The following is a 20,849-nucleotide window of genomic DNA, read 5'->3' on the forward strand; positions in this document are numbered from 1 at the left end:
TACTGAATAAGTACATCATTATCTATCTTACGGGTGGAGCAAGAGTCGGTTGCATTTTTCAGTCCTTGCTGGGATCTTGGTTCAGTTTCCGTATTTGAACCTGTGCTGGGCAAGCTCTGAGCAGCTGGGAGGTGGGCCCCTCTGAGTAGTATTGAACTGAGATTTGTTCCCCTCTGCCCTCAGCTCGCCTTCCGGGTGGTTCTCTGGTTTCCTTGCGGTTGTTTTTTTTCCGATCGTGAATCACAGAGCCATCCTCTGTCACCTTCACAGGTCAGACTGGCAGAAGCCAAGACCAGGGAGCCAAGGCTGCCCAGACTTCCCCCTGTGGGGGCAGGGCCTCTGCTCTTGGCTGTTAGTGCCCGAGATGCACCCCTCCCTGCAGGACTGAATTCAGGCAGCACGGAGTGGGGGGCCCCTTTCCACGCCTCCCCCACCCACCACCACTTTCAATACTCCTGAGCTCTCTACAGGGAGGGGACAATATTTTCCTGAACACCGTCTGTAGGTGACTTGGAGTGACCCTCCCGGGGGTGACCTTGGGATGTTTGTGAGGAATGAATGAGGCAGAGGGCACACTGGAATCCTCAGTGTCCTGTGAGCCCAGCCACGTCACACCAGGTGCCCTGTGCTCTGCATGCTTAGGTGCCCAGTCATGTCTGATGCTTTGTGACCCCATGGACTGTAGCCCACCTGGCTCCTCTGGCCATGGGGTTCTCCAGGCAAGAATACTGGAGTAGGTTGCCATGCCCTCCTCCAGGGCATCTTCTTAACCCAGGTCTCCCACATTGCAGGCAGATTCTTTATCATTTGAGTCACCAGGGAAACCCACAAAGGTGCCCAGGAACTGTCATTACACCTGTCCCCTCTGTTGGGGGTGAGGGGAGTCCCTGGAGGATGGTGTCCTGGGAAGAGAGAGGATCGTTCTGAGTGGGAGGCTGATGGAGGAGGAGGGGCGCTGGTCAGGGGTCATGAGGCCTGAGTTTAGACCACTCAGCCTCTTATAAGAGGATATAACTGCAGCGTGCCTCTCCCACCATGCTATGCCCTCCTGCAGAACAAGACCAGTGTCCTATCTATCTGGAGTCCCCACAGCCTGCTCATTGCATTGAGAATGTGAGGGCCACGTGGGCTTGGGCAGAGGAATGCCCAGGGATAGCTGACCTGTTAGAAGGGCACTGAACAGTGCTCCCAGGTCCTGCTGACACTTGTCTACAAATGAGTGCCACTTGGACACCAAAGGCACAAGTTTGGGGACATCAGTAGGGAAAGGACCTAGAGAGTGGCCAGGGTTAAGGGTCAATCTAATAGGGGTCAGGGCTCAACTGTGGCCTGTCACACAGTCTGTGGCTGAATTGGTCCCCTCCCTTCCAGGTAACCTGTCCTAATCCCCATTTTTCCCCATCTCTGTAAATGGCACCACCTCCCCACAATTCCCCAGGCTATGAACAGAAGAGCCATCCTGGTTTCCCTCCTTTCCCACACCACCCACCTCTAATCCATCAGCGAACCTTGTCAGCAGCTCCACCTCCATGTGAGATCTCAGAATCACCCACTTCTCTGCAACTCGGCACTGATGCCGCAGCTCAAGGCACCCCAGGGCGGATGAATGGTACATAGAACTCCTTGGTGGGGGCTAGGGTGGGAGTAGTGCTGCCCGATTCCAGCATTCAGAGTTAGGCAGCTCATTTCTCCAGGGTGATAGGCTCCAATTCCCAGGATCAGCTTCATCAGTAATAACGCTGATATTTTTCTGTTTCTCAGTTGGTTCAGAACTGAGGGATGAGGAGAGGCAGTTATCAGTCCCCCTCAAAAACATCAATATTAACACCTTGATTGGACCATAGACAAGGCTGAGCACCAGAGAATTGAGGTTTTCGAACTGTGGTGCTGGAGAAGACTCTTGAGAGTCCTTTGGACATCAAGGAGATCAAACCAGTCAGCCCTAAAGGAAATCAACACTGAATATTTATTGGGAGGACTGATGCTGAAGCTCCAATACTTTGGCCACCTGATGCAAAAGGCCAGCTCGTTGGAAAAGACCCTGATGCTGGGAAAGATTGAGAACAGGAGGAGAAGGGAGTGACAGAGGATGAGATGGTTGGATGGCATCAGAGACTCAATGGACATGAATTTGAGCAAACTCCAGGAGACAGTGAAGGACAGGGAAGCTGCAGTCTGTGGTGTCGAAGAGTCAGACACAACTTAGTGACTGAGCAACAGCACTTTACTAGCACTTCAGAGGTCAAAGGCTACTTATAACTCCCTGGATTCCTCATTTCAGCTCTGCAATGCCAAGGCTATTGTTATTATCCCTACTTAACTCATAAAGAAAAAAATACCCAAAATTGTGAAGTGACTTGTCCGAAATCAGACAGTCAAGCCTGGAATCCAGATTTCACAACATTTCACTATCAGAGCTTCTTACTTATGGCCTAAGTTCTGAATTCCTATTAAAAGGCAGTTCTTTTACTCTGCTGGTATAGCAATCAAGACAGCAATCAAGATCCTGGCAGAGGGAGAGACCCAGACACGAATGGAAGGTCCGTTTCTGGGGCTGGGAGAGGTGGTGTGACTACGCAGGGTGAGTACAGGGCAACTTCTCTATCCACACATGTGATACCATTTGATACTGCTTTACACCTCCTCTCCGAAGGAACACGCACAGCACTGGTGAAGTCCAAATGAGGTCTGCACTTTAGTTAACAGCGTTTTACCAAAGTTAGTTTCCTGATTCTGATAATCACTTCTGGCTATGTAAGATGTTATCACTGAGAAGCTGGAAGAAGACTATATGGGAACTCTCTGTAACAACTTTACAACTCCTTGCAAAGCTTCCCATATTTCAAAATAAAGCAGGGTTTTGGTTTGTTTTTTTTTTTTGCTTTGTTTTGTTTTGTTTTAAATGCTGCAGCCTCCAAGAGATAGGGATCAACTGTAATCCTGAGTGGGTAAATGAATTTCAACTCCTGTGCAACCAGTTGATAGGTGTTCTGGGATCAGAACCCACGATATGAAGGATTCCGCGGCTGTATCTGGGCTTGGTGGGAACGAGTGTATTAACTGATTTGTGATGTCTGGTGTCGTCTCGGGGAATGGCATGCGTGAGCGTGGACCAGGTTCATGGCTGTCTCTGTGCCCAATTTGTGACTGGTCAGAATGAACCGAGGCCCCAAGAATGGGAAGACACTGACCTGAGAGAGGGAGGGTGTGTGTGTGTGTGTGTGTGTGTGTGTGTGTGTACGTTCAGTTGTGTCCAACTGCTTGTGACCCCATGGACTGTAGCCCACCAGGCTCCCCTGTCATTGGAATTCTCTAGGCAGGAACACCGGAGTGGGGTTGCTATGCCTTCCTTCAGGGAATCTTCCCAACCCAGGGACCAAACCCAGGTCTCCCACATTGCAGGCAGATTCTTTACCATCTGAGCCACCAGGTAGGGGAAGGGCAAAAGAGGAAGGTAGGTACATAGTACAATTTCATTTACATCCAGTTCCAGGAGCAATAACAAGAAATAGTGGTAACTTCTAGTGGTGGGAGATTGATTAGAAGGTGATTTAAAATATTGCACTATCTTGATTACAGTAATACTTACACCAGTGTGTACATTTGTTAGAAGTTGTTGACCTGTACTTGAAGATTTGAGCATTTTATTACATATAAATTATACCTCTATTTTAAAAAGGATATGGGGCAAAACTCTAAAAAGAAAACATTGGTGTTAATACAACATTACTGGAAGTTTCCAGCACTCTCACTGGAAGGAATTCCTCCTGGTGGGGGAGGGGATGAACAGCCAGATATTAAGGTGTGAGTTTCACTGGCCCCTGGTGATGGGATTCTCCGGGGTGAAGTCCTAGCCCTGCTGTTTACTAGTTGCGTGCCTTTGGACAAGTTGTCAGCTTTTACTGTCTCAGTTTCCTCAGCTGTAAGATGTGGGTGGCAGTAGTGCCTGCCTGAGAACTGAGTTAATCCACTGAAGAGCTGACGCACAGTAGGTGCTCAGTAAATCTTAGAAGCTATGATGGTTGTGGCTCTTCTCCTCCTCTCTTTGGTTCCTGTGGCTTCGAGGTGCTGTCTGCCCCCCTTAAGCACACTGGCACCAGGGTGGACACAGACTTCCTGCAGCGTATCTGAGACTCACTGGATATTCACAAAGACCACGCAATCCAGGAAGATGACAGGGAAGGAAATAAACTCCATGTGACCTCCCCAGGGTGGTCTGGACCTCACCGAGTGAGCTCTGCCCGAGCTCCACCTGTCTCATCCTGCATGCCCACTCTTAGACTCTCTGCTCCCTAGCCTGTAAAAAGGATGATCCCCTATAAGGAGGATGCCATCTTTACACCCACCGTCTAGATAGTTCACCATCTTGGACAAGATAAGAGAGCTCTCAAGCCCTCCGCTCCCCACTGATGTCCCTTCCTCTTGGTTCCTGGTCGGAGAGCCATGTGTTTGCACTGGTCACTGCCCCCAGGAATGACCTCACCCTTCAGGTTGAGTCCTGCCCGCTACCTGCTGTGGGGCTTTAGTCCCCCAACAGGGTCCATGTACAGAGCACTCTTACAAAGAAGTGATGCCATTTGTGTCTAGAATGAGTCTGTGACAGCGCTGGAGCAGTATGAGTGGGCCAGGAGGGAACACAGAAGCTGTCCAGGGGATGAAGGAACAAGGAGGGACTTGGTGGGCTTTGTGGAGCTCTTCCATTAAAAAGATAAAGGAAGGCTCTTCCGTTTTAGCTTTTTCATGGTGCTATTATGAGAATACATAGCCATGAGTCCTCCAGTCCACTGCCAGCTTTCAGAGAGGCAAGAAACAGCTGAGGCATGGGCAAGCTTGAAGGCTTGTGTGAGGAAGACACATCTGTCCTTCCTTTTATAACATCTCTCTACCCATCCATCCATCCAATAATGTATTGTACCCAGTATGGGCCAGGCATCAGGCTGTATCCCAGGGTTGCATGTGAAATGCAGAATTTAACCTTAAAGTGTTTATATTATCTTTCTAGATGCAAACAAGAGAACAGTACAGTGTGATACAGGGAAGGACAGCGTGGTGGATGCATAAAGGAGAAACACCTGACTGCCGTGCCTGGAGACTCAGGGCGGGCTTCCTGGAGGAAGCAGCTTCAAACTTGGCACCCAGAGGATGCGGGAAAGCTAGCCAGATGCGGTGGAGACAACCAACCATGGCTGTCTCCTAAAGCTCAGGCTCCCCTTCCAAGGTATAGGGTTGTCACTGGAAAGGGTATGTCTTCTCCTGCTCCTTGCTGGTGGGGCCGGTGATGAGATGTCACTGGTGGAACATGAGTGAAAGTTACTTCTGTCATTGCTGGGCTAAGCCCTTTTTAAAAAATTAATTTTAAAAATTTATTTATTTTGGGTTGCACTGGGTCTCTGTTGCGGCATGGGCTTTCCTCTAGCTGTGGAGAGCGGGAACTACTCTAGTTACGGTGCTCAGGCTTCCTGTCGTGGAGCGTGGGCTCTCGGGCCCATAGGCTTCAGCAGTGGCCGCACACTGGCTCAGCAGTTGTGGTCCCCGGGCTCTAGAGCACAGACTCAGTTGTTGTGGCGCACAGGCTTAGTTGCTTGGTGGCGGCAAGAGGGATCATCTCAGATCAGGGATCCAACCCGTGTCTCCCACGTTGGCAGGCAGATTCTTTGCCCTGCACCACCAGGGAAGTCCTGGGCTAAAGCTTTTAAGAAGCAGGTGTGTCTTATCTGGTGTATCCTTCCCCAAACTGGACGCAGATGCTGATGGCATGGCAGAGCCACAAACAGAAGGAGGCTAGGTCCCCAAGTCCGCAAGGAGGAGAGCTGCCCATGGGCAGGATCGCTCACTTGTATTCCCGTTACCTTCAGCCATGGATGTTTGAAATTCACTTATTATAGTAGCTGATGTTCTTTAATGGGAATAAAGAATACACCCCATGAAGAGAGATGGGGAGGAAAGGGAGAAGACTGGTTTAGAGGAAACCTTGAGCTTTTATAGCCCTGGGGATCAAGAGAGAGAGAGGAAGAGAAGAGTGATGCCAGGGAAGACTGGGAGGTAGACTGAGGCCAGGTCAGCCTTGCCAAGAAGTTAGGACTTCATCCTAAATTAGTAGAGTGTAGCCAGGCCAAGTGGCCCTAGGCCTGCCCCTCTCGGCCCTCAGGCTCAGAGAAGATGGGTAACTTCCTGAAGGGCATCGGAACAGTAGATGGCAGCCCTGAAATCCAGCCCAGGTCTTGTCGCCTCCATGCACTGAAGCACTCAGCACTGTGCTTTCAACAGAAAGTTGTCCAGCAGAGAAACCAGGACATCACATCCTGAGAACTCTGTGAGAATCCTGCCTATGTGTATCCCTTCTCCAGTTTTCTGGGTCTGGACCTCATCCAGCTAGAGTGTTGTCTCCTGCCCCCGGCCCAGGCCAGCACACAGAATGATCACCTCCACCCAGCTACAGCTGCATCTCAAGTCCTGCGCTGGGGCCAGGTCAAAATGAGAGAGCATCCTGCCTGGTCCAGCTAGGCCCACATTCTGGGGGCAGCCCAAAGAAGCCCATCGCCCAATGTGTGAGGCTGGTCACGTCGACCAGCTCCCACTGTGCTATCTGATCCTCAAACGGGACACAGTGGGTGGCAGAGGTTGCTCAGACTGACTCCTCTGTGGCTTCCTGGGTTGAGTGAATGACTTGGCAGAGTTTCAGATGACACCTAGCTCCCCCATTTGTAATCCTCAGAGAGCCAGAAGGCAGACATCACTGTATTCCCCTGGGCTTCCCTTAGGTAGGTGGGCCCTTGCTGACCCAACGGGCAGTGATAATTGAGGAAAGGCCACGAGTTTGGCTAGGATCTCCCATCCCTCTGCTACCCTTCCCCAGTGTCTGACCTAGTTTCTGAAATCAGAATGTCCTGGATCGCCTTTGTCCAAGGCCTTCCTTGGCTTTGCAAAGGTGACTCTGATGCTTCTCCAGAGAGCAGAGGTGAGGTCCGGAGGCAGAGACTCTGGTGCTCTCTCCACCTCTCTCCCCCTCCTCTTTTCCTCTCTCATCAGGCCCAACATTGCCCATTAGGTAGCCTCTGAAGACAGAATCTCACCCCTAAAACAAAAGCTTGAAAACAAGTGCGCCAAGTCCAGCCACCTAGTTTTCTAGATGGAGACCCTAAAAGTTAGAAAGGGAAGTTACACATGTATTTTAAAATGTATGCATGTAAGTTATAGATAAAGGTCTGATTGCCTGTTTGGGTCTGTGTCATCATCCATCCATGCAGCTGTCCCTTAATCTCTTCATCCATCACCCATCTATCCAGTCAACAGGAACTGAAGGCTTAGGACCTTCTGACCTCACCTTGCAGCCTGGGTCATCGCTTCTAAAGCTCTTGGTCTTCTTTGCACCACGGAATAGAAAGAACCCGGATTCTGCACATATTTGTGCTCAAGCCCTTTTTCTGCCTTCTTTCAGCCATGGGCTTCCTGTCACTCGCCTTATTTCTAAAATGTAGTCGCCACTTCCTCCCTCTGGGTTGCTATGGGGACTTAAGGAGGCAGTGAGTACAGCCCCTGATGAAGCTCCTACAACATGGCAGATCTTCAGAACCTGCCTGATGGCAGAACATCCTCTAAGTGCTCCGTGCGTAGGAGCGAGCAGGGGGCCCCTGGACCTGCGGGCATGCAAAAGTGCTCAAAGCCACCAAGAAAGGAAGTCTCTCTGCTCCTCTTGCAGAAAACTTGGCTCTGGTCCCTCCTCAGCTGTCACCTAATTTTGGTCTGGCCAGACCTGGTGACTTCCCTTTCCCCTCATTGTCTTGGAGGATCCAGTGAATTTGGCCGGGACCATTTCCACAGGGATGGCATATATTCACCCCGCCACCCTGCACCCTCTCTCACACACTTTCTCCCCTGCAGTCCTGAGGTCTGTCCCTCACCTGCAGAGAAGCAAAGCCCACTCCCTGGCTTCCTAAAGGTCACCCCTTCAATTGACTTCCCCTGTGAGAAGGAGTCCTGACCCCATTCTGCCCGCTCTTTCTCTCTTCTTCCCCTAATTTCTTTTTCATCACACCATCAGAAGTTGTATAATGTATGTTTTGTGCCCTGGCTTGTCTATTTCATACTAGTAGTTAAAAGCTCCATTATTTCGTTTCTTGTTGGATCTCCAGTGATGTCACGTGGTAACCAAATTTGTTGAATGGGTGTATTGAGAAATCGAGAAAGTCTTAACTCCCGTTCCCTAAAGTTCACCATATTCATTGAAAATCCACTCCCATGCCACAGAGTGTCTGAGGCCTTCTGAGTCACAGTAGAAATGACACAGGGCTAATTCCTGCATGGAGCATGAAACTATGTCCCAAAGGGGAGGTGTAAAGGTCAACTCACCTGGCTGTATACGAAGAGCTGTGTGTGGGTCATACCTACCCCCTGAAAGTGGTCAGGGGACTGGCTCAACCCAGAAAGCTTGAGAGCCTGGCTTGGAAGTCACGCAGACCTGAGTTCAAACCCACCTTCTAGAAGTCACATAGCCTCTCTGAGGTCAGTTGCTTTCAGACAACACAGCTAATGATTCTTACCTCAAAAGGTTGTTAATAACAGTGTTCATTGCTCAGTCGTGTCCAACTCTTTGAGACCCCATGGACTGTAGCCCACCAGGCTCCTGCATGAAATTCTCCAGGCAAGAATACTGGAGTGGATTGCCATTCCCTTCTCCAGGTGATTTTCCTGACCCAGGGATCAAACCTGCTTCGCTTGCATTGCAGGCATATTCTTTACCATCTGAGCCACCAGGGAAGCCCTGTTAAGTAACAAAAGTTACCTTTATTGTTTGAGCATTGCAGTGCAATGGTGGGCACGCCAGGCACAAACCTTGCCATTGGGTGGTGCTATGAGCTGTGTGACCTTGAGCAAGTGACACTACTTGTAGGTGTCTCCCCATTTGTAAGATTTGTAAAGCTTCTATGAGTTAACACATGCCAACTATTTGGATCTGTGCCTGGCATTTATAATATTCAAAAGTTTTATTTTTATTTGTACTCTAAAAATCAAGGTATGTGATTTGCACATATCTTAAAAGTATAGCGAGAAGAGTTTTGACAGATTAGAGACACCATCTCCACCCACGTGGTGTTAGTCGCTCAGCTGTGTCCCACTGCTTGAGGCCCCATGGACTATAGTCCACCAGGCTCCTCTGTCCATGCAGGATGGCAAGAATACTGGAGTGGGTAGTCCTTTCCTTCTCCAGGGGATCTTCCCAACCCATCCACGTAACCACATCCAAATCAAGGTATGGAACCATTCAGACAGATCTTTGTGCCCTTTCCCAGTTAATTCCAGAGGATCTCCATTCCCCGAGACTGCTAGGTCTGTAGTAACAGACACTGGAACAGCAGCTGTCACTCGAAAGGGCTTCTGGATTCGTGTGAATGGACTCACACAGAGCAGACTCTTCTGGATCTGCTTTTCTTTGCTCAGCCTAATGTTTTTAAGGTTTATCCATTTTTGTTGTGTGTACCAGTGGTTTCTCTTTGTTATTGTTAAAAAGCAGTCCATCATGTAAATATGCCACATTTTGTTTATCCATTTTTCTGTGGATTAATAGTGCGTTTGTTCACACTTGAGGGTAACGGGAATAAAACTGCAGTGAACGTTCTTATATCCTACTCTTTGTGGACATGTTTTCATTTTTCTTGGATACCTAGAAAAACAACTGCTGGGTCATAAGATAAGTGGATGTTTAAGTTTATAAGAAATGATTTCAGTCATTTGACATTTCTTTTTCTTTTTTTTTTTACATTTTTTTGAGAGCTCTTTTTTTAGCATATCATCTGTACATTTCCACACGCACTTGGAAAAAAATGTATATTCTGCAGTTTTTGAGTATAATTTCTACAAATGTCAACTGGCTTACATCTTCTTAATCTTACTGACGCTTTGCTTCTCAAGCACTCAGAGAGGACTGGTAAATTCCCAATAATCATTATAATTGTTTTTCTATTTCTTCCTCTGAAACTGAGGCTGTCAGTTTCAGCCTCACATGTTTTGTAGCCCTGTTACTAGGTACACAGACATTTGAAGTTATTGGCTTTTGTTTTGATAATTGGCCACTTTACCCTTAAGAAGTCTCTGATAATATTTCTCATCTTAACATTCTGCTTTGTCAGGTCTTAATACGGCCACGTCATCTTTCTCATGCTTTGTGCTTGCATGGGTCATCATTCCTCAGCCTTTTATTGGAAAAGAAAGTGTATTTGTATGTAAAATTGGTTTCTTGTGCATGGCATAGATTGGGTTTTGCTTTTTTAATACATTTTAAAGGGAATTCCCCGGTGGTCCTGTGGTTTGGACTCGGTGCTTTCGTTGCCGATCCCTGGTCAGGAACTAAAATCCTGTAAGCCACAAGCATGGTGCAGCCTAAAACAAAATAGGTAAATCAAATGCTAAAAATACATTTTGAAAAACCTCTGCCTTTAATTGGAGTGTTGAGCCCATTTATTTAATACAATTGTAAAGTTTGATGCATTGAGGTTGAGCCTACCATTCTGTTGTTTATCTTCTATTTGTAATCATCTGTTCTTTGTCCCTTAGTTTTGCCTTTCCTTGTCTTCTTTTAAATTACTCAAGTATCATTAAATTTTTAGTATTCCATTTTATCTCTTCTATTGACCCTTAAGGTATATATTTTTGTTTTATTTATTTATTTTGAGGGGCATCTCCAGGGGTTAAAATATGCATCCTCAGCTATCACATTCTACTTTGAATTACTTTTACACACTTTCTTGTGTCATGGAAGATTTTGAAACATCATGCTTCCGTCTTAACCTCTTTCAGCCTACTGTGCTCTGATCAAGTGTTTCACTTCCATATGTGATGTGAAAACCTACATAGCTATTATTTTTGCTCCTCAGAGTCAATTTTTAACAGCTTAATAGAGGTTTGCTTTACATGTTAATAGCATAAAATGCAGCTATTCTAAGTGTACAACTGCATGGTTTTTTTTTTAAATTAGATCTACAGAGTTGTGCAGCCATTGCCACAATGCAATTACAGACAATTTCCACCCCCCCTTCAAAAGCTCTGTTGAGCCCATTTTAGTGGCTCACCATTGGCCTCCCCTCTTCAGCCCTAGGCAACCACCAACATACTTAATGTGCTGTAATTTTGCCCTTTCTGGACATTTTGTGTAAATGGAATCATAGAATATGTGGTCTTTCCAAGCTGATTTCTTTTACGCAACGTCATATTTTTGAGGTTCATCCATGCTGTAGCCTTTATCATCAGTTTGTTCCTCTTTATCACTAAATACTATTCCAATGTGTGACCATATCACATTTTTTGTTTATGCCGTTATCAGTTGATGGGTATTTTGGATTGTTTCCACTTTGGGGACATAATGAATACTGCTGCTATGAACATTTCTGTAAAAGCTTCTGCATGGGTAATTGCTTTCATTTCTCCTAGATAATATCTCAGGAGTGGAACTGCTGGGTTATATAGTAAGTTTATGTTTAACTTTTAAAGGCTGCCAAACTGTTATTACAAAGTGGCTGGAACAGTGTATATTTAGCCTGCAATATGCAATCAATTGCTTTTTAAAGAAGCAAAGAGAGAAACATTCCTTTCCGTTTACTCACTCATTTGGCTTTTATGGTGCTCCTTATTTCTTCCTGTAGATTTGAGTTTCTATTTATTATCATTTCTCTTCAGCCTGAACATCTTCTCTAAGCGTGTCTTATTGTGTGGGTTTGCTGGCGATGAGTTCTCTCAGTTTCTTTTTATCTGAAGAAATCTTCATCTTACTTTTATTTTTGAAGGATAATTTCATTGACCACTTTTACCAGCACTTTAAAGATGCTTTCCATTGTTTGCCAACTTGCAGTATTTCCAGTAAAAAGTCAGCCATCAATCTTATTATCATGTCTCTCCAAGTCAGGCATCTTTCTTGGGTTTTTTTTTTTTTTGGATGCTCTTGAGATATTTCTCTTTATCACTGGTTTCTATCAACATTATAATATGTCTAGTCGTGGTTTTCTTTGTTTTTGCAGCACTCATCCTTCCGTCTGGGATTCCAACTATACGTCTGCAGACTGGTTGATACTATACTGTAGGTTACTGATGCTCCATTCATCATTTTTCAGTATTTTTTCCCTCTATGCGTCAGTTTGAATTTATTTTGACCACTTTTCAAGTTTACTGCTTCTTTCTTCTGCTGTGTCAGATCCACTGTCTATACAATGTTCTGCAGTTCTGATACTTTAACTTTTGTTTCCAGAATGGCCATTTGGTTATTTTTTAGAATTTCCATTGATATCCTGAAAAATCCCATCTCGTCATCCATTCTATTTTTCCCTATAAATTTCTTCATATGTCTACATTTGTTTTTAAGGTCTTTTTGTTGTTAATTCTAATAACACATCTGGTTCTACTACTTCTGCTTTCTCTTAATTATGGGTTATAATTTCCTATTTATTCTCTTGTCTAGTGTTTAGTTGTCTAGAGTTCAATTTTATTATATTCTTGAAAGTGTGTATAAAAGAACAATTGAGATTGAAGTTTGATTTTATGTTTATTTATTTCCTAGAAAGTCTAAACCTTTTTTTCTGTCTAATGGCTGGATTAAGAGGCTGCTCATCCAGATTTTTCTTGGAGTATAATTGAGCTGGGACTGAGAAATAGCTTCAGTTATTCTTAGTTACCTGTAATTAGCCCAACCACCAACACCCTCTGCCTTTTTCGTCTTGTCGGGATTTGAGCTAGGAGGGGGTTGGCTGCAGCCTCAGATACTTTTGGTCTCCCTGCATTCCAGTCACTGTGGGAATGCACAAGGCTATGTCATTTTTCTCTCCTTACGTACCTTTCCTCCACCACTGCCTTTCAGGAAAGATTAGGCAGGACAGGTGGGGAGGATGGATTGTGGGACCAAACGATCTTTTCTTTCTTTGAGAAGGTGCCTGGTCCACCTTGATGGGATGAGTGATGTCTCATTTCATTCAGGATGCACGCAGACCCCAACCTGACCTGCCGCCCCATACTCTGGTCCAAGTCTGGAATGGTTTTTCTCCATCCTTGTAAGGTTTCTCCATCTATGGCTGATGCTCCTCTCTCCATCTATACACAGACCGGAACCTCCGCCAGGTATGGAAGCTGTCGCAACTGTTGCTCTCCCACGAAGAGCTTGTTTCCTCCTGGGATTCAGTTCTTTGATTCTATTATTCTTCCCTAGAACCACAGAAAGCTTTAGTTTTTATTTTTTCTGGGTTTTTCTTGTTGCTACCACAGGAACAAAGGTCTTTAGGTCTTTGCAGGTCTATATCCTTATTGGAAATAGGAATCTGTGTGTTATTATTACTAGTGGACACAATCATGACTAAAATAAGCACACACAAAAAGGATATAATTGCAATGAAGATTAGTGCTATGATGCAGGAGGGCATGGTTCTGTGAGAGTATTTTCTGGCAAGATGCCCGTTTACAGATGAGGTGAAGAGAAACTGAGTATTTTGCACAAGGTCTTATCTCTGGAGGAGAATAGGGTCAGGATTTAAAGTCAAGTCATCCAATTCCAGAATCCACATTTTTACCCATTCTGCTGTAAAATGAGGATTTACATTTAATTTACTTGAAGTAAATTAGTAAACATTCAGTGACTGGCAGAATGTAAAATGCCTGACTCTAACTAAATCAGGGGCTGGAGACACAGCACAGAGAGTCCTCTCGACAAATATTTATTGAATGAGTGAATAAATCTCCACTATAGCACACATACGCATGTACACACACACACATACACACACACAGACACCCTCTCCTGACCTAGAAGAGCCTCATGCCTCAAAGGATCTGAGAATGTTCTTTCATAAACACTAAGTCTATTTTCATATCTCTTTTGAGCTGCCTCCTCCTTCTCTTCTGACAGCCAGAGACTCTGGGGAATTAAGCAAGGGGACAGAAAGGACAAATCTCAGTTTCTGAATGGTCTCATATTCTCAGCTATTGTCCCTGGAGCTTACTAGGTTCCTGGCTCCAAAGTGACCCAGTGGCATCTTCACTAGGGACTGGAGACTTCAGGGCTTGGTATCTTACCCGAGGACCATCCACCCTGAGGCTGTTACTAAACCCCAGGGAGCAATGGCCCCAGCCAAGTCATCTCTGGGTGGGAACAAGGAACAGCTCTATGTGTTGAGCAGCTACCACTGCTAGAACCCATACTCAGATTTTAGATTCGAGTATAATTGCAAAGTTTGCTGCATAGGAACACCCAGTTCAAATCCCAGCTTTACTTACTCCCAAGTGTGCAAACTTGAGCAACATAATTAACCTCCCTGAATCTTAGTTTCCCATTAAACTATGGGGGTTAAAAATAGTGACTGATTAAGTATAGATCAATCACTATATAGAGTGATTGATCAACTGGGCCAATGCACAGTCAGGTTTGCTTGGTTCATGATAAACATTCTACAAATACTAACCATTCTTAGTTATATCAGCTTGGAGAAGGAAATGGCAACCCACTCCAGTACTCTTGCCTGGAAAATCCCATGGATGGAGGAGCCTGGTAGGCTGCAGTCCGTGGGGTCACAAAGAGTTGGACACGACTGAGTGACTTCACTTTCACGTTTCACTTTCATGCATTGGAGAAGGAAATGGCAACCCACTCCAGTATTCTTGCTTGGAGAATCCCAGGGACAGATGAGCCTGGTGGGCTGCCGTCTATGGGGTTGCACAGAGTCAGACACAACTGAAGCAACTTAGCAGCAGCAACAGCAGCAGCAGTTATATCCACTATTTGGATTGCATATTACCGAAAAGCAGGACCAGGATTTGAATCAAGGTCAATGTCTGTGTGTGTTACCCATTGTACTAGTTTTCACCCAGAGAGCTGGTTAACAGGGCAGATTCAAGACCCTATCCTCTATATGTTGATTCAGAAGAACTGAGGTAGGGCCCAGGAACTCACATGTTGACAAGCACCTGAGGTGATCTGGATACAGATCTGGAGTCATACCTCAAAGATCTACTTCACCTCCCTGCTTGGAGCCAGGCACTGTGCAGAGACAGGGGTCTGGAGGAGGACCCATATAACATCTGGTCACCAGCACATCTTCTTTCCAGGCTCTGCAGACAAAGAATACCTTAGCCTGCATCACGGGTACATTTGGCTGGTTCTGGGAGTCCAAAGAAAGACAATGCAAAAGAATGCTCAAACTACCGCACAATTACACTCATCTCACATGCTAGTAAAGTAATGCTCAAAATTCTCCAAGCCAGACTTCAGCAATACATGAACTGTGAACTCCCTGATGTTCAAGCTGGTTTCAGAAAAGGCAGAGGAACCAGAGATCAAATTGCCACAATCCGCTGGATCATGGAAAGAGCAAGAGAGTTCCAGAAAAACATCTATTTCTGCTTTATTGACTATGCCTTTGACTGTATGGATCACAATAAACTGTGGAAAATTCTGAAAGAGATGGGACTACCAGCCCACCTGACCTGCTTCTTGAGAAATCTGTATGCAGGTCAGGTAGCAACAGTTAGAACTGGACATGGAACAACAGACTGGTTCCAAATAGGAAAAGGAGTATGTCAAGGCTGTATATTGTCACCCTGCTTATTGAACTTCTATGCAGAGTACATCATGAGAAATGCTGGGCTGGAAGAAACACAAGCTGGAATCAAGATTGCCGGGAGAAATATCAATAACCTCAGATATGCAGATGATACCACCCTTATGGCAGAAAGTGAAGAGGAGCTAAAAAGCCTCTTGATGAAAGTGAAAGAGGAGAGTGAAAAAGTTGGCTTAAAGCTCAACATTCAGAAAACAAAGATCATGGCATCTGGTCCCATCACTTCATGGGAAATAGATGGGGAAACAGTAGAAACAGTGTCAGACTTTATTTTTGGGGGCTCCAAAATCACTGCAGATGATGACTGCAGCCATGAAATTAAAAGACGCTTACTCCTTGGAAGAAAAGTTATGACCAACCTAGATAGCATGTTCAAAAGCAGAGACATTACTTTGCTGACTAAGGTCTGTCTAGTCAAGGCTATGGTTTTTCCTGTGGTCATGTACGGATGTGAGAGTTGGACTGTGAAGAAAGCTGAGCGCCGAAGAATTGATGCGTTTGAACTGTGGTGTTGGAGAAGACTCTTGAGGGTCCCTTGGACTGCAAGGAGATCCAACCAGTCCATTCTGAAGGAGATCAACCCTGGGATTTCTTTGGAAGGAATGATGCTAAAGCTGAAACTCCAGTACTTTGGCCACCTCAGGCGAAGAGTTGACTCATTGGAAAAGACTCTGATGCTGGGAGGGATTGCGGTCAGGAGGAGAAGGGGACGACCGAGGATGAGATGGCTGCATCACTGACTCGATGGACATGAGTCTGAGTGAACTCCGGGAGATGGTGATGGACAGGGAGGCCTGGCGTGCTGCAATTCATGGGGTCACAGAGTCGGACACGACTGAGCGACTGAACTGAACTGAACTGGGAGTCCTGGGGGATCAATTCCACAGCTGTCAGCATGAGACTGAACACAGCAGGACTGGGACCCTCAAGTCCAGCCCCTCCCTCTTTCTATGCTCAGGAAGTGGCAGGTGGGGGCTGCTCTCACCCTCAAATAGAAGGCTCTTAAGTTGGCTCACAGAATTGCCAAATTAAGCTGCTAACCTACCAGGCTCCTAACCTATGTGAGGTGGTGGCTCTGCTGGTCAAACAGGTTTCATTCCATGGGCCAACTCAGGTTGACAGTGGCTGCTTGGAGTGCTGTGTCCACAAGGATGCTGGGCTGAGCCTGAGTAGCGGCTCTTGTCATTCAGTCACTCAGTTGTGTCTGACTCTTTGTGACCCCATGGACTGCAGCACGCCAGGCTTCCCTGTCCTTCACCATCTTCTGGAGTTTGCTCAAACTCATGTCCATTCCATCCAACCATCTCATCCTCCATCACCCGCTTCTCCTCCTACCCTCAATCTTTCCCAGCATCAGGGTCTTTTCCAATGAGTCAGCTCTTCGCATCAGGTGGCCAAAATACAGGAACTTCAGCATTAGTCCTTCCAATGAATATTCAGGGTTGGTTTTCAACCAGGGGCAATTTTGTCCCCTAAGGGATATCTGATAATTTCTGGAGACATTTTAAGTTTTCACACCTGGGGTGGATGGGATAATGACAGTTAATGGGTAAAACCCAGGGTGCTGCTGAATTCCTGCAATGCATTGGACAGCCGCCCACAACCAAGAATTATTGAGCCCACATGGCAGTAATGCCAAGGGGAGAAATTTTTCTCTAGGTGCAGTGGGAAAGGGTGTTGTGAGTGATTACCATGACTGGCACAGTGGTGGGAAGAGGGTAGTGAGAGCACGTGGGGTCTCTGCCGGGAACCAGCGTGAGGAACTCCGCCCATGGCAAAGGTCATGAGGAAGGAGGCTTCGGCATACGCAAAGGTGGGATCGAGCCTCAGGAAACCCCCTGTTCCCGAGCATCTACCCCCAAAACCAGAGTCTGTTTTATGCTCTCACCTACACCTCTGACTTTACGGGGGGCTCTCCCCCATCACCATTTCTCTTGGAGAAGGAGTTAACTTGCAGTTCCAGTTAATAAAAATTCCTGGGTGTGACAAGAGTGTTTCAACTTACAAACTCCTCTGAAGCTTCTCTAGCCTGCCTGAGCGGGTTTGTCCGGCCACATGTGACTGTTTACAGCCTCCCGACTGCGAGAGGCACGAGATGCTTTAAACTTTCTATATACAGACTCTTTTGAGAAGTTAGAAAATTATTAGTATAGCATAGTAGATTGATTAGAAATTATATTGGTGAAGGGTTTTTCATTTGTTGAGCCAATATTTGCTGCTAAATCTCCATATTCCCTGCCCTTATAATAAATATAACTAGCATATAGGAGAAATAAGTATTAACCTTAAAGATTAATCATGTTAAACCTTAGGCTAAGTAAATTCCTTTCTTGATTGTAACCCACTACACCCTCACCCTATAAGAATGCAACTTTATTTGGAGGGTGGCGCCTGGTTTAAGAAAAAAATCACCCCTGAAAAAAATAAGTTTTCTGGTTGACTGACCGTTATCAGAAAGGGCCATAAAATGTTAGCAGGCCTCATGGCCAGAAGATGATGTAAAACCCCTAAGACCTTTGTATAATTTTATATGAAGCACCTGATTGTGACAAGGGTCAGGTCTGCTGACCCCCGCATGACTCTGTATTCATCCCTATGTATAACAAAAAGTATATAAGCAAACCTGAAAAATAAAGAAATGGAAAGTCTTTCTTTCTGGAAAGACTGATTCCCGCATGTCGTTCTTTCTTTTCCTTTCTGGCTGAATTCCCATCTGGAGTGTGGTTGCTCACCACATCTACTTACTTGCTCCGGCTTTTAAGTTCCACGTGAGAAGGAGCCCAAGGAGGGGCACCTTCCAATATTCCAGTGGCGCTGGTGGCCCAACGTAGATGGTGCAAATTCCTTGTCTTGGAATTTTATTGGTATCCCACGTAAACCAAGTTATTCAGCCTCTTTTTCTCCACTAATATTTCCTACTACACTATTCTTTTCTAATCTCTCTTTATATCTGTAATTAAATAAGTTTTTTCCTAGGCCGCCAATTCCGTCTCCCCTTCGAATTACCCTGGATCCACCGGGGCTGGACCCCAGCAAGTGGCGCCCGGAACAGGCTATTCGAAGGTAAGTTCCCCGAGCAATTAGGGTCATCAGCCCTATTGCCCCCCCACCTCCGTGCAACTAGGGTCGTCAGCTCTATTTCTCAGAACAACCAGGGTCATCTGCCCTGTTGTTCCCCCAGTGTTGAGTTGTCAGGACAGATAGGACCCCACTTAGGGTGCTGCAGACCCCCCTGTAGGATAGACAGGGTGAGTAGGAGTGGGAAGTGTTGAAGGGTTCTTTGAGCTTTGATTTCAATCTGGACTTTAAGATTCCCATTGAATGAGAGAAGAGACACTGTAATTCCTGTTGGCCAAACAGGGGAACAGAAACTCGGGAAAGTAACATGAAGTCCTGTGCTTGCTGATCTTGCAGTACCCTGAGACTTGGGGACCCATGGATGGGGCTCAAGGAGCCCTGTCCCGATTTACATTGGAGCTCCCTCTCTGGACTGATTCATCCTAAAAAGCCACTTTTTTTTTTCTTGGGGACCCAACCCAGGCCAGGCCTGGGGACATAGTAAAAGAGGAAATGCTCACGTCCTCTTGGGCTCCTGGGGGGAGAGGAGACCAGGAGCCAGTGGGGTGTCCTGGGAGAGGAAATGGCCATCAGGGAAGCTGCTGAAGAAGCAGGAGGACACTCCCAGATCCTCTCCCCAGTTCCCTGCTGCAGGGTGACTGCCCCTCCCTGCCCGACAGAGGACTCCAAGTTTATCCTCTGATGATTGTGAAGCAGGCGTCTGTTCTGGAGAGCTCCAGGCACAAGGGACTGGGGGTACCTTATAAACACAGGGGAGGGGCTTCCCTGTGATTCAGAGGCTAGGACTCCGCACTTCCCCTGCAGGAGGCGTGGGTTCGATTCGTGGCCAGGGAAGCTCTGCATGCTGTGTGGCGCGGCCACAACAACAACAGCAAAAACAAGGAACGCAGGAAGGTTAAGCGAATGTATCATAAAGAAGACTGGCAGCCAGACCTCTAATATCTAGCTGGGAGAATGGAAGGGTCTTCTTTGCGGAGCTGACAGATCAGGAGGAAAGATCTAAGGACCCCGACATCCCCTACAGATGCTCAACATGCCCACCCTGTACTGCATTTGGTCTTTACCAAGAGCAGACAGCGAAGGCTCACTGGGTGTGGCTGAAAGCCACTAATGCGAACTGGAAGACCTAAACAGACACACAGACTACAGGAACCAGAGCAGGAAAGACAGGAGGCGCGGAGGAAATCATAGACAATATAATCATAATAAAATAAAAAAATCTCTAGATCGAAAGATAGACAATAATGCATCCAGGAAAAAAAGAACATGATGCCATAAAAAAGAACCTCAGGGGAAAAGAAGAGCTCTTGGGAAAAGATACGACAGCAGAAACATAAAGCTCACAGTTAAAGCTTTGGGAGACAAAGTGGAGGGAATTTCTCAAGAACATGTAGCAGAATCAGTCATTGAAGACAGGAGATATATCATGAGACAATAAGAGGACTGAGACAAAGACTGTAATATTCAAATCATAGAAGTTCCAGAAAGAGAAGGAAAATGATGGGAAGGAAATATCAATAAAATCCTTTTCGGAACATCTGCCCCAAGTGGAGGGTGTGAACCCCAAGATGAGAGAGACCCCACACGTGCTGAGCACAGGCCAGACTTCCATCAAGGAAGGTCAAGAGGAAATCTCAGGGACGAGCTGACTGACTTCCAGAGAGTGAAAATGGAGTCACAGTCACTTAAAGCTTCTCGTGAGAAACTCTGGAAGGGAGATGATAAAGAAATGAAGCCTCTACATTCTGAAAGAAAAGTATCTGCCACCTAAAATTCTAGGTCACACCAAAACTGTAAAGACATCCTTAGACAAACAAGGAGAAAGGTGTCTCCCAACAGCTCTACCTCAGGAAGCTGAGAGAGGAAGCTCTCCACTGACAGCCGGAGGGAAGCAAGAAACAGGAAGACGCGGAATCCGGGAAGCAGGAAATCCAGCTCGGGAGAGAGGAGGAGGAGTCCTCATGCTCGTGGGGGGCTGGGCCGTGGAGACGGGGGCAGGAATCCCAGGGTGCTAGCGGCAGAGAGCAACACGTCCAGTTTAGAAATGCCAGAAAGTTCCAGGAGAGACTTCTCTCATGATGATGAAATGGATAAAAAGTTAGATGTGAATCAAAGTACTAAGAAAGCTTCAGACGGCTGGCAAAGAAGCTGGAGAAATTAGTGACAGGGCACAGAAAGCTAAGC

This window comes from Budorcas taxicolor, chromosome 15, assembly GCF_023091745.1.
Source record: "Budorcas taxicolor isolate Tak-1 chromosome 15, Takin1.1, whole genome shotgun sequence".
NCBI classification, from domain to species: Eukaryota; Metazoa; Chordata; class Mammalia; order Artiodactyla; family Bovidae; genus Budorcas; species Budorcas taxicolor.